This window comes from Indicator indicator, chromosome 13 (assembly GCF_027791375.1).
Source record: "Indicator indicator isolate 239-I01 chromosome 13, UM_Iind_1.1, whole genome shotgun sequence".
Classification (NCBI taxonomy): Eukaryota; Metazoa; Chordata; class Aves; order Piciformes; family Indicatoridae; genus Indicator; species Indicator indicator.
In genome coordinates this window covers 23,778,098-23,793,002 of record NC_072022.1, presented here as the reverse complement: position 1 = coordinate 23,793,002, position 14,905 = coordinate 23,778,098, and positions in this window count along the sequence as shown.

Sequence of the window (14,905 nt, the reverse complement as noted above, 5' to 3'; positions counted from 1 at the left end):
TCACTGGAAATGTGTTGCTGTTAGAAGCTGATTCTCCCTTTAGGGTGCCCTAATTAGAACAGACCATAACATAACCCTTCAGTATCACATATTCATTCCATAGAGGAATGAGTTAATCTCTTTCTAACTGCAATAGTGTACAACTGACCCTGGGTAAAACTGTTGAACTATAAAATGATCTGTAACAGAAAGTATAGTTTTTCTGGACTAGCATATTTATTTTACCAAACTTCTAAAAGGCTCATATTTGTAGTGGTTCTTGCTTCTAGCAAACTGGAAGTCAAAGCCTTTCTCTTAAAATTAAAAATCGACATTGAATGCTGTGTACTTTGCCTTAAAGAAACAACATGTAAAATATTTGAGCTATGTGAGGACTGAAGACTCTTAGAAAGTCTGTGCCAACACAAGAAGGATCTCTTCCATTACAGATGATGGTGACTTTTTGCGGCTAGTGTAAACAAATAGCTGCATACTGTATATTTGAAGGATGAGAATTTTCTTTCCCCGTGGTGGATGAAGAGCTGGATTCATCTAGTGAGACAGTGTTAAAAATTTAGCCTTGCTTGGGTTTTTCCTGGCTTTTTATTAATACTTTTTTTTTTCCTTAATAAGCAATAATCTAATGTGAGTTTGTAATAGGGAAGGGAAGCTGCTCACACACTGCTCTGATGGAGGAAGACTAGAAATATTATTCAAGTGATTTTTGATCAGATTCTGTGTACAAGCCACTCTGAGCTGACATTGTTCCCTTGCTCACAGGAGGAGTTCTGAAACCCACAAGGACATTATTTTACTGTCTTTTCATTGTGGCCATGTAGGACGTTTTTCTGATCAGACTGTGAACTATATCTCACTTGAAAGGTTCTTTCTAGCCCACCAAACTTGTGTTTTTCTGCTGTGTTTCAGTTGTTACTTAGCATTTCAAATAATTTGGGAATTTACCCTTCCTTTACTATGTTTTTTTTAGCAGCAGTCACGGAGGTAAGTTGTTAGCAAGGCCCTTGCCTGGCATCACAGGATCACAGGATGTGAGGGGTTGGAAGGGACCTCCAAAGATCATCAAGTCCAACCCCCCTGCCAGAACAGGACCATAGAATCTAGCACAGGTCATACAGGAACACATCCAGATGGATCTTGAAAGTCTCCAGAGGAGACTCCACAACTTCCCTGGGCAGCCTGTTCCAGTGCTCTGTGACCCTCACAGTGAAGAAGGTCCTCCTCATGTTGAGGTGGACCCTCTTGTGCTGTAGTTTTATATCCATTGCCCCTTGTCTTCTTTTTGCCCCTTGTCATGTCCCTAAGTAAGGACCTTTTCTCAAAGAATAAACTAGACTTTGAAGTTCAGCAATGGCTTTGGGAACATGCAACAAAAAAAATCAGTCTTATTAAGGAAAAAATTTAAGCCCAGCCCTGATTTATCACGTGGGTTGATACTGCCATGATGTTTTAGAAAGTTATTTACCTTAGCACAAAGAAATGCACAAGTGGCTCCATACATTCAAATTAATTACTGTCTTGTGTGACCTACAATCAGCCTTTGGATTAAAGGAAGCTGCTGTACTCACTGTTAGTCACTAAATGTCTGGAGTAGTGTGCAAAACAAATTCTCAAAACAGTCAACGTGTATGATCATTACTTCTCACATGGATATTGCAAAAATAAAGAAAATACAGAACCTGAAGTAGATGCTTCTGACCCTGTTGTAGCTGAGGGAAGAGGTGTAATATTTAGCAGCTTCATGGCATTTTTAGTAGAGTTAATAATTCTTTAAGACTGCTGTTGTAAATATAGCACATCTGAGTTCCAAAATGAGTGTTTGCTATATCTTAAGACCTATGAAGGAGACAATCTTCTTGGGAGAGCTCTGACGTTTGTTTTAATGGAAGCAGAATCAAGCACAAACTTTAGGCTGAAATGCCATTTACTACTGATCAGCAATGCTAATCGGTGATCAATAAATTGAGATGTTCAAGTGCTTTGGTTAAGTCCTTTATGTAACATACTGCCAATTCAGCAGGTTCGTTCTGTAGTCTGGGTTTTGGCTTGGGTTTATATTAGAGTATGGCTGTATTAATAAACTGGCCTCGTCCTGGAGATATCAATGACAAAGCTCTGTTCAGCAGCATTGTGAATCTGTCTTCTGGAGCTTCAGTTTATGTGTATAGATACAGTACTGCTCAAAGCAAAATATTTCACAATCCTAGTTTGAACAATTTCAGTGCTCTAAGGCATCTCAGTGCATAATGGAAAAGAGCTCATTTCCACTGAGATAAATATTTTGCAATGGCTTTATTTTCACAAAAGCAAGAGTCATAACCAAGAAATTACTCAATTATTGATTTTCTTTTTTTAAAAAAGCAAATAAATAATACTGTAATTAAAGTACTAGAGCTTTCAGCTTAAGTAAGGAGGATACCCAATACATGGGGCTTGCAGAACATAGATCTTTAAAGCCTGAGGTTTCAGTGTCTTGTGTAGAGATAGGATTAAGAGTCTTGAAGGTAGGCAGGCCCAGCCTTTTGGGAAGCTTCTTTTTGGGGGTCTAGTATTCCTGTTGTTTTCACCTCTGCTCCACCAAGTCCTCCTGTGCCTCCTGTCAAAATCAGCTAATACCTTCTGTCTTCTTAAAACACTTTGCACTGGGAGTCACTGTCTGGGTTACTGCAGACCTTATGGATTTGCTGCACCATTTATTGCAGATTGCATATTAGCAGTTACTTTTACAAAGCATGACTTTTTCAGGTGATAGGATCCTTTATCCTGGATAGTACTATCACTGTTTTGTCAACAGCTGTATGATGAAAATCTTCTGGAAAATGATAGATTGGATTATAGAAATAAAATTTCATGAGCTCAATTTACCTGATCCATAAGGCAGTTCTGTTAGTGTATCGCTTCAGAACCTTTGTTTTAAAATGTGAGACTTCTCCACATTCTCCTATTTATGAAGTGCTGTGGCCAAAAATTGTGAATGCATTCTTTCCCTGCCCTTCCTTTACAATGAAAGGATAGACACTTCCCATTCCTTTTTGGACCTCCTAAAACTTTTCTTTGCTTTTCTATGTCTACGTTTATGTCTTTGTTTATTCATGAGCTTTTTTCCTCTCAATGTGCACAGAGAAATCTGCCTAGCAGATATGTGTTGGGGCACAACCAGAAATAAAAATGGGGGAGCAAAACTGAAGGGGCTATCTGAGATAGAAGACAAGACAGGGGATGTGTCCCTTAGCATTTTAATTTTGAATAGTTTGGTGGTTTGTTACATGTGGAACAAGAAGTGAGAGAACCTGGTTTTACAGCTTTTATGGTGATATTCGTTCCTTCACCCAAATGTGAGAAGCCTGATAGTTTTCTTTTTCCCCTGCTGTTTTTCATTGATGTTTTTCCTGTACCTTAGGAAGAGCTGAAGCTTGAGAAATGCAAGTGTTCTTATGACTTGTCTTCCAGCTGTACTTCAGATTTTTCTCTCGCCTCTCTGTGCAATAAGAAATACCTGTTCAAATGTTTTTATAGTTTCTTTATGATAGGCATTTCAGGTACCTACTGCTGAATAAATAAAACTACCTTCCTAGCTTCAGGAGCCTGGGATGGTTTTTTTTTTTTTTTATTTGTTTCTCAAAATCTGTTGCAGTACAGAATGTAAGTTGGTTGTTATCATAGTAACATAGATGCCCTGGCATTGAAATGAGAATGTAATTAAAACTATTTTTACTTTTCTCAGGACTTGGAACAAACTGTTACTTAAACCTTTTCTTAGAGGTATTACACCTAACAAGCTCTCTTGAGAGGGATGGCAGCAAAGCAGCCAAGCTATCAACAAAAATACCAAATGGCTACATTCCCTGGGGTTTGCTTAAATTTGAAAGCAGATAGGAACTGTGAAGAAATATAATGCAATCTGGTAAAGAAACTACAACATAACTCCAGTGGCCTCAGACACAGTAATGTACCAATATAAAAATTGCACATTAACCTGGAATGTAGGTAACATCATAAAACACTCTAAAGTTGCTTAGCTTACATTTGTCCTTGATACATCATCTTCAATGTCTGATGATGTTGAGATCAGTTTGTGCTGTAAATTCCATGAAATGGAAACCAGGGCTTTTTGCTTGCTGTGGAAAAGGCCCTGTGAGTTTTTCTGGGCTGTGTTAGATTATGACATGCTAAATGCAACATGAGCACTTGGCTGAAACAGCAGTCAAATGATGTTATGTTCCTGGTCTTAATTTTATGAAAGGTGAAGGTTTGCTAAGCCACTGAAGCCACTTGTGGTCTGAGGTTTTCTTTCCCTGCCCACATGGGAATCATAATGCTGGTGTTGTAGGGTTTGGACCAAGTGGAGGGGGAAATGATTGTTCTTGGGTGCTTCAAACGTTGCTTATTCCTTAAAAAAAAAAAAATCTGGAATGATTGTTAATCCATGCAATCTTTGATTTAATCCTTTATCAGAAGTTTTGAATGCCTTCCAATGCAGGATCACTAGTAGTGGTTTTTCAGAGTCAGTCCTTTCTACTTCTGCAACTCAGACTGAGGTGTAGCAGTTATTTTGTTTGTTGTTTTGTGGACGAGTTTGATAGGAAGCTCATGGTAAAAATGTGCTTGAATTTGAGGAAATAAATTTTCCAAAAAAGTAGTGTTCTACCCAGTTACTTCTGCTGGCTTTCAGAGGATTCTGAGAGATGAGACCCTACATAGATCCTCTTAACTAAGAAAGAATGCAGCTCTTCATTGAATTATCCAGAGGAGGATGGTTCTTCGTGTGTCTCCTGTTCAAAAAGGTGTAAACCAGAGTCTACAGTATCATTAGACTTTAGATGGGGACAGACTACTGAGAGAGTGCTCTGTTATTCAGCAAGCCAGGGAGGCATCATTAGTTATCCAGCCTCTGTATTGCACCCCCCAAGATGTAGATTGAACCCTAATGTGAATCAGATTTCATGTGATGCCTTTTCATTCCTTTTGTAATAGCAAATCAGTGAAATGAATTTGTTGTCTTGCTCTTTTGCAAGGGAGAATAGTGTCTGAATAAGAAACTATTAACTCCTGGAAATATGGATGGCTTCATTAAGGAGCATATATGTGTATACACAGGTTTATTTTTCATGTTTCTGTAGGCACACACCTCCCCCCCTCCCCCCCCCCTTTTTTTTTTTCTTTTCCTCTTTTTTCCTCTTTTTCTTTGAAGGTCAGTCTGGAATAATAGACATTGGGAAGAAGTGATCTAATTCCAGTATAAGGTACTGAAATAAGGGAACTTTATAGTCCATTGGTTCTGTATGCAAGCCTCCTATGACCATAATTTTAATGACTGTGTTAAAATGGCATTAGTGTGTTTAGTAACTACTCTGCTATGATCCATTAATTATAATAGATGAAATTAGGCTTGAATGGACCTTATATTCTGAATTGTAGAAGTCTGATTTTTTTTTTTTTTTTTTTTTATATTTGCAATAACTATAACTGTAGTCCTCAGGTTCTGGTTTTTAAACAGTCTGATTTGATAATGTAACAAAATTGATGATTCCAGTGCCTTAAATTAGTATCAATAAACTCCGGTGTGTGTAGAATTGGAAAGATTTCATTTTGGAACACCCCCTTTTGTTGGTGCTATATTGCATTAGTCTATTGTGTTGAAACAAATCAATATGAGTTTAAATCATAGCATCTGCATCCTGCAACTGCAGGATGATGATACTATGATAGTAGTTTTAGTGTTTTCTTATTTGCAGCATGGTTGGTCACATCTAATGAGTTTACTTCTAACTTGGGACAATATAATCAAAAGTAAGATCAGGTTTTGCAGCAGGTTCTTTTTATTAAAGAAATAAATACGCATGTTAATTTTGGTGTCATTTCTGGCCAATCACAGTAGTTAAACTGAAGAACCTTTCCTCCTCCACCCTTAAATTTGCACATTGGTGGGAGGCAGACTGAGACCAACTCTTGCCCCTCTTTCAGAGAGGACAGGAAAACAAAACAAACAAGGGGATGGTATGCTGCATGTGTACTGGGGTTGTGATCATGGCTCTAATATTTTGTCACTATCTGAAGTAGTCTTCCTATTTGAAATTGATAACCTCTCCTGTCTGTCTGTGAGTTTCTGAATTTGTTTTGTAGGAAAATGAGCAACCCTTGTATGCTCAACTGCTTCTTTGTTCCTGCTGTTAGTTCTTTATGGAACAAAAGTTATAGACCTGCCTGTAGTGTGTCACAATAGACTATGAGAAAGAGTTAATTTTACCCTTCACTCAACTTCCTTTTTTGCAAGAAGCTCCACATGAGGACACAAACAGAAGTTTCTGATGCCTGTCACTTTTTCTGTTGCATTTCATTAATGGTAGGGAGATTAAACTAATGTTAACAATTTGTGGCACTCTGCCTTGAAATCTAGCTAATTTACAACTGTTTTCTGAGTTAGGTGGGTTTTTGTGCTGTTCTTTTATGTTTTATTGTTTGAGTGAAAGTTGAAAGAAGGCATCACAATAGAGGAGCCATGGAAGATCATAGCACAAAAAGAGAAATTTTGTTTCAAAACTTTTGTGGCTTTGATGTTCAATAGGTGGGAACAGTAGTGGCAAACTGTCCCCTAACAGTTTCTCTTGCATATTAAACATTTCAAATACCGTTTTGCATCCTTCCCAAAAATCCAGATAGCAAAAGCTGCTTGTGTTATTACTCTTCTGAATGTTAACTAACTTGCAATTCTTCTAGTGTAAAATGGCAGTTGCACAATTTCACAGAATCACAGAATTTCAGGGGCTGGAAGGGACTTTGAATGGGACCATCTAGTCCAACCGCCCTGCCAGAGCAGGATCATCTACACCAGATTACACGGGAACACATCCAGAGAGTTGTGAATATCTCCAGAGATGGGGAGACTGACTAAAGCTATTGTTTTATTTGATATAACTTTCCATGACAACCCAATCATATGACAAGACATTAATGTCTACAAGAGGTGCTGTTGACCTGGTACTGTGTTGTAGAAGATTGTTTTATGTTCAGTGCACTGCACAATTGCACAAACTAGGGTCTTCTGTAGGCATTGTAGATGAGCACACTTTATTCTGCCAACTGTTGTGTGTTTCTGTTTTTACTGGAGGTGTTATTCTGGCTGCTTTGTTCTAAAAAGTTTCTGTTTTTCTCACAATCAGCACATTAGTTCTTTTCCACAACTCTCTGCTATGCCTTGTGTTTCTAATTAACATTTCAAAATCACTGCCTGTCCTCAGTTCTGAATAATCTCTGCTTGTTTGCATTCCAGTAGCACACCTCTACTGTGAATGCACCAGCAATTAGTATTATTTTCATTAGTTAAAAATAAATAGTCTCCATGTATTCTCAAACCATAATATATTCATAAGTTTATCTGACGGGTTTTGCATCTTAAGAGCTGGATTAAACAAAAGTTTTAAACTCTGTTTAGGCTGAGTAAGCAGATACCTTTGCTCTTCTTTCTACCTTTCTGCAGCAATATAGAATTAAAAGAGGCAAGCAGTAATCAGTTATCTCAAAAGATACCTATTGTTAAAAGACATGCTTCACCTCAAAAAGTATTCCTATTCTGCAGATAACCTGTTTGCTCTTAAATTACCAAATCACATGCCAATATGAATTTCAAAAGCAAAGCTTAATGACTAGAAATATTTTGCTGCCTATTGCTTGCAGTTTTACTGTGCTGCTTTTTATTTACTTCTTTTCCTCTTAAACTTGGTCATCTAAAGTGTTTGCAGTACTGAAGTAAGGGGTAAGGTAAAGGCAAACATTTTCTAATGCTTTAGACAACAAAAGCTTTATGACTAACATTTGCTTTCAAAACATTCAGAAACATCCAGTTTGCTCAAGAAAATGTCTCTTTAGCCTACTCTCACCCTTATCTTATGAGAAACAGAACTATTTATCCTTTCTGAGTAGGCATAAAAAAAAAAAGGCATCACAGAATTAACCAGGTTGGAAAAGACCTTCAAGATCACCAAGTCCAACCTATCACCCAACGCCATCTAATCAACTAAACCACGGCACTAAGTGCCTCATCCAGTCGTATTTTAAACACTTCCAGGGATGGTGACTCCACCACCGCCCCAGGCAGCCCATTCCAATGGCAAATCTCTCTTTCTGTGAAGAATTTCTTCTTAACATCCAGCCATAACCTCCTCTGGCACAGCTTGAGACTGTGTCCTCTTGTTCTGTCACTGGTTGCCTGGGAGAAGAGTAAGATATGACTTAACCAAGAAATGCATTGAAATAATCAAGATGAGAAGCTGAGATCACAGAATCAGAGAATGCTAGGCGTTGGAAGGGACCTCCAGAGGTCATTGAGTCCAACCCCCTTGGCAAGCCAGGATCATCTAGGGCAGGCTGCATAGGCATGCATCCAGGTGGGTTTTGAAAGCCTCCAGAGGGAGACTCCACAGCCTGTCTGGGCAGCCTGTTCCAGGACTCCATCTCCCTTACAAGTAAAGTGTCTCCTTGAGGTGGAACCTCCTGTGTTCTAGCTTGTAACTGTTGTTCCTTGTCCTATCACCAGGCACCAGGCAGAAGAGACCATCCCCTTCCTCTTGACATGCACCTTTCAGATATTTCTAGACATTAATGAGATCTCTTCTGTCTTCTCAAGACTAAACAGCCCCAGTTCTCTGAGAGATATTATAAATAAATAGGTTTATGCCTATGACATGATGAAAAAGAGGAGACTAATTTTTTTTTTTTTTTTTTTTTTTGGCTAACTGCAGCAAAGTAAAGGCTGTATTTTCAGCAGAGTCCATTTGTCAGTCAGAGACTTCCTTTGAATTTTAACTTCTGTGTTTCAAGAAAAACTTCTGGTAATTTAATTTTAAGTATTACCTTAGTTTCTCGCTCTCATGCTCGGTTAGATCATCTCTTAACATGAGCAGGAATGGAACGTGTGGAGGTATGTGGCAGCCTGTCTGAGGGCACTTAGTTTATGGCTCAGTAAACATCCAAAATGAGAGAGATGGCAGGGTGGTCCTCTTCATGGGAGCTGTTAAAGAGATAATTGTCCAAAGCTACTGTACTTGGAAGTTAATGAACAGAAGAATGTAAGTAATTCTTACAATATGGGGTCAGTGTCACCTTGGTCCCTGTTACCAAGCACTGGTAGATCTTTAAGCATTATAATACCTTTTGCTTCTCAGCTGTGCAACTGAGAGAAGTAAGTGCAGTCATGCTAGTGTTATTTCCAAATGTATAATTGATTTTGTAGCTTAAAATCAAATTCCCGCACTTGGAATTTCACAAATGTATTAGTGGTGTTTCCTGTTCTTTGTTTGTTTGTTTGTTTGTTTTTAATAAAATTTAAAAGTATTTGAATGTGTATTAGACTTGGCCCCTGGAAAAAAAAAAAAAACAAAACAAACTAATCCACAAAACTTCATGAAAACTTAATGAGACTATTGAAATTGCATCTTCTTTGATATTTGTGTTAAAAGCCTTGATGCATGAGATGTTAATGTTATAACTTGACAAGCTTGAGCAGCGAATTACTGATCTCTGAGCTGCAATAAAACTTGTGAGGAGGGATCTCCCAGCATATCATTGGTAGTTAGGAGTATTCAACACTTAGAGATTTTGCTGTACATTATTTATCTGTGGATAAATTAGCTAGCTTTACAGAAGCTGTTTGATAGCTGGAAGCCTTTCACTGTTTTTGAGTTTGCTTAGAAGGAAAATTTGGGTCTAATGCTGGGTCTCAGAACTAATGTGAAGTAATAATTCTCTTTTGTAATTGAGAGGATTTACCAAGTGCTTTAACCTTAGGAATCAAGCTGGAAATTTGACCTATGTATAAATGTGTGAAAGAAATTACTCTACTAGTTTTGACCCTGTGGGTCACAGCTGTAGATGGAGAAATCCAAACCACTCAACAAATGATGGTATTGCTGTTGGGTTAGATATTTAAATCAAGGTTGTATATCACTCTAAAAAGATGTAATCTAGCTTAGCTGGATGAATGTGGGCGCAATGCAGAAATGTCTGAGTAAAATTCATTGGCATGTGTAATGTGGAAGGTCAGTCTGGTGATCACAGTTGCCCTCTATAAATGCTGTTTGTCAAAACCAAACGTTCAGCTGAATGCATTTGAAGAAGCACGAATCAGCATTTATGAGCAATGAGATGTCGATAGATGTCGTGGGTTAGAATAAGCAGAGAATTTTGAAGCTGCAGTTAGGACAGGATGGGTAAAATAAGTGACTTTAGGAAACGGATTAAAAATCGCTGGTTTTATCAAAGCTTGGGAGTAACTCTGTTTATCTTTTAAAACCAAAACAAAAACCTTGCAAAACTAGTGGACTGTCTCTTTTCTTCCATATGTATTTAGTATACAAAACAGGACCTCATGCATACAGTTTTCATTTGAGCTCCAGTGTGCCTCAGGAGTCTTGTTGCCTGGAAAAGAGGAAAAGGGAAGGGGAAGAAATCTGAAAACAGGCTCCCAAATGCACACCACAAAGTCTGAATGTGCCCATGTCTGTGTACACACCTGCACTCAGTTTCCTTTATGTGCTCTTGCACCTGAGTGGAGTCAAATGACAATGAAAGAAACCTTTATATTGGCTATTTGTTTTCTGAAGGGTTTTTGGTATTGTGAATTCAAAACTGATGTGGTGATCTTTGGGTGTAATTTAGCGAGCTAAGAAAAAACTTCTCTTGCTCTTGAAGAGCATAATTAAATCCTTATCTATATTAGTGTAACACAAAAAATACTGAAGTCAAGCAATGGGACTCTCTTTTTTTTGTCTTGGTCCTGAAAAGAATTGTTTAGCCTAAGTATCAATGCAAATGCTTTTTGAATCAAATGGGCATTCTGGAAGGTGCCACGTATTTGTCTCATTTTCTAGGTGCTTTTGCTATTCTCTTTGATGATACTTAGAAGTGAAATGTGCTGCCAGTCTAATAGCACATTACTTCCTATTTTCTCCCACAAACTATCCATAAACAGAACAGTGAGTGGATTAGAAGGATAGAAGGATATAATTTTGTGCAGTGGTTATTAACCTGGAGTAATACATTTTAACCTTAGATAAGTGGTGAGTTCATATTGTTTTAAGAACGCTTTTACTTTTTTGATTAGTGATGCAATTCTGTTTGACTTACTCTTATGAACTGCTGTTTGTCCTGTTGCTTTCCATAGCTGCTTCCCACACAGAGGTATATCTGCTCAAACACAAGCGAGCTTACAGGAGTAGTGCCTTGATTTGTATTGGAAAAATTCTGGGTTGCATGTCATGAACCACAATTGCTTTAAAATGTGCCAGAATTCATAGTGACTTTTCCCATACCTGGAAATGTTCCAACAGATGCTTATGAGAGAATTGAACAGAATAAAGCAAATTGAATCAGGTTTAAGAATTTGTGACCTTTCTGTCCTACATATCAAATTCATTTTTCTCAAATGCTGTTCATATTGTGCTGCATATTAATTGCATACTGCCTATTCTTTATTCATTATATACCACTGATAATAACATAAAATTACATTTTTAATTCCCAGTGATACCTTAATTTAATGTTTCATTTACTTCTCCTCTTTAACTAATCTTCTGTCCTCTGAACAAATTTGATTAAAATCTTTGCATTTATTAGAAAGAAATGGGCTAAAATATATCAGTTTGGTCCCACAAGAAGATGGTATTAAAAATTCTTTTCTGAGTTATGCCTTTCATTGCAAGGCAGATTTTAGGGGAGGAGATGGCTGATTAAAACTCAGAAATACCTGGGATATTGAAAAATGGAAGAAATTATCTGCTTTAGTTACTGATTTCTCATTTTCCAGGTAAGCCATTCTATTTTCTTCTTTCTCTCACCTCCTGAAGCTCTAATAATTATGAATTTGTGAGATATGGGAGAGTGAAGAGTGATTTCAGGGTATGTATTCTGCTTATCTCTTAGTGCTGTTTGCCAGGAGACCATGTTTCAGTCTTCACCAGCTGTCAGGCATGTGGAGAGGAGAACTCATTCTGGGCTCTATTCCCTTTTTGTATATGTCAGGCTGAGCAGAGAGTCACTGACAGGATCTTTAGGATGGGGTAATCCAGCTATTTAAATGGCTCTGCTGCTACAATTTGATGTCATTTCCTGGTCAAAAGAGGCTTTCTCATTTGTGACTCCAAAGTAACCTGCAATGCCTTTTATATGTTCCAGCATGGGTTGAAGGCTCTTAAGCTTAAATGTTCTCCTTTCACAGTATAGATGAAATCATGGAGCAATTTCACCAGAGCACAGCACGTTTTTAATGTTTAGGTCTTGTTTCTTTACACGCCCAAGTGAAGATCTACTGCAGAGCATCTAGATGAATTGCTACAACTGGGAATGTCAGTCTTGCCATTTTTATGATACTGTCAGTATGTCACACTTCACTTGTGCCAGCACACATAGTTCTTGAAATCTTGTAGTGCTGGCTTGGTTCTAGGGAGATGCCTCTAAATCCTGACTACAAAGCTGTTGGGGATGAAGGAAAAGTGGATGGACCAGGAAGTTCATAAATGTGCATTGTTTCTTGTCAGAGCTTCTTTACTGATAAAGCATGTCTTGTTTTATCTTTTGTGTTTGTACAAGATAAAAATCTGCTGTTTATATTTAGGAGTTGCATTGATGTCTTGTAACTTTACACTTGTTGCTTCGGCGTTGCTTGCAATTGTTAGTGCTTTAATCTTCTTAATTTTCTATTGAATTATGATTATCTTTGCCCATTTGATCTTACCCATTCCTATGCAATTAGAATGTTGTAATCTTCTTGTTTCTTGGTCTGTGAGATTGAATTAATGATGTCTTCTTAGGAAGTATGATGATGGGCTAAATTGGTAAGGAGGAGTTCACTTACCAGTGAGTGAAATTTAAGCATAGGTCTTTCCTAAAATTAGCTTTCTAAAGAAACACTTTTGAAATACTTACATTTATTTTTGGAGTTGCCCCTCTGTTTTCATTGTGTGGCTGATTAACTGCATTCAAAATGTGACTTGCAGCTCAAACAGTGACAGAGCTTTCTGAAAGCCTGAACTAATGAAATTTAATTCTGTCCACGCTGGCTTTTTTAGGTCCTTTGAGCACCCATTAGGTAGGTTAGCTGCTCTCTTGTTAAGCACTTTCAACGGTGGGAATTAGCAAGCAGCTGCCTTTGCTGTATGTATCTATTTCTCATATTCTGATTTTTATTCAGGATTAGTTTTTTATCCTTCTGCCTTCTCACTTTAATCTGCAATACACAATATTAATTTCATGATGCCATGCAACACAGTACAGCATCCACACAGCGCTGCATTCTACCTCATCATCATCAGTGCAGCTCAGTCTTGGTCATGAATGTCTTCTGAAGTACAGTGTGTCTCTGTCAGTCCTTCCACCTCAGAGCTGTGGCTGTTTGGTAGCTCAACTGGGAGGCAAAATTAACTCTGCACAGGGTCCATGTGTGTATGCTGCCATCTTTTGAGGAGTTGCATGAGATTTAAACTACGTAGAAGTCATCTGTCCATGAATGAATTTCAGCCATGGGAAATGGCTCTCAGCTCTGGTGATAAGGCTTGCTTATTTTTTTTTTTTTTTTGCCACCCCCTTGAGAAAGATTCTTAACCTGATTTTGTAGCTGTATGTGTATTTGTGTGTAGATGAGTAGTAGTAATAATTTTGTCAGGCCTTATCTCTGTAACATGGGGAGTCCTCACTGTAGACTAAGTTTATAAATATGTTTATAAATATCTGAGGGCTGAGTGTCAAGAGGGAGGGGACAGGCTCTTCTCAGTTGCACCCTGTGATATGACAAGGGACAATGGATATTACAGCACAGGAGGTTCCACCTCAACATGAGGAGAAACCTCTTCACTGTGAGGGTTATGGAGCACTGGAACAGGCTCCCTAGAGAAGTTGTTGAGTCTCCTTCTCTAGAGACTTTCAAAACCCATCTGGACGCATTCCTGTGCGACCTGCACTAGATTCTATGCTCCTGCTCTGGCAGGAGGGTTGGACTCGTTGATTTCCCAAGGTCCCTTCCAACCCCTAACATCCTGTGAATGTTTTTGACTCTCCTACAGTGTGCAGGAAATAATACATATAACATCTCTGTTGGCTGTTCAGAGGTGGGGAAGGTCTTTGAGAGATGAGGTGACATGCTGAAGTTTCCTGGGTTTAATTTTAGTTATAGCAGTCAAACTCTTAAATTTAATAAATGTCAACTAGAAGACTAGATAACGATGCTGGTAGCTGAGTTTTGTTTGTTTGGGCTTTGGTGTTTCTTGCTAACATTTCAATAACTGTAGCTTCTTGGTGCTTTTGTGAGGAAGAAAGTTTCAGGGAGTGTGTATGCTCTTTGAAAACTAGTGTGAGAAAGAACTGCAGTTGGGGTACTCAGGCTGTTTCGTTGTGTTAAAGTACTAATACGGTATCCCTGATAACCTCACATTGTTATTTTGTTGTTGAAGGACTATGCCTAAAAAGTGGCACTCCTTCATGCCATCTGACTGCTTAGTAGTGGCCCTAGAGGTAAAACAAGAGGTGGCAGGAGCAAGCAAGCAAAACCTGCATTTGTGCAACATGGGTAACCTTGCCTCCATCCTCTGTATCTTACACAGTGCTCTCATCCTTTCCTGTCAGCCCTTTACAACTTGACTCAGTCTGTGTGATTACTTTCATTTCTTGCAATTACTTCATTCTTCCCTAAGATTCTTTTCTTAAAACTTAGAGTAAGGAATATGCCTGTATGGAAATAGAGGGTTTGTATTGGCTGGAAGAATGAGATTTGGCACTTCAGACTTAAGCTGTTTGGTTCTGAACTGTTCTACAAAAGAAACACATCTGTGAAATGGTTCTTTTGCAGTTTGCATAGATCTTCGGTTTGCATGTCTGCATATGATAATAAATATTAATAAGTGTTGCCAGTGTTAATAAGAAT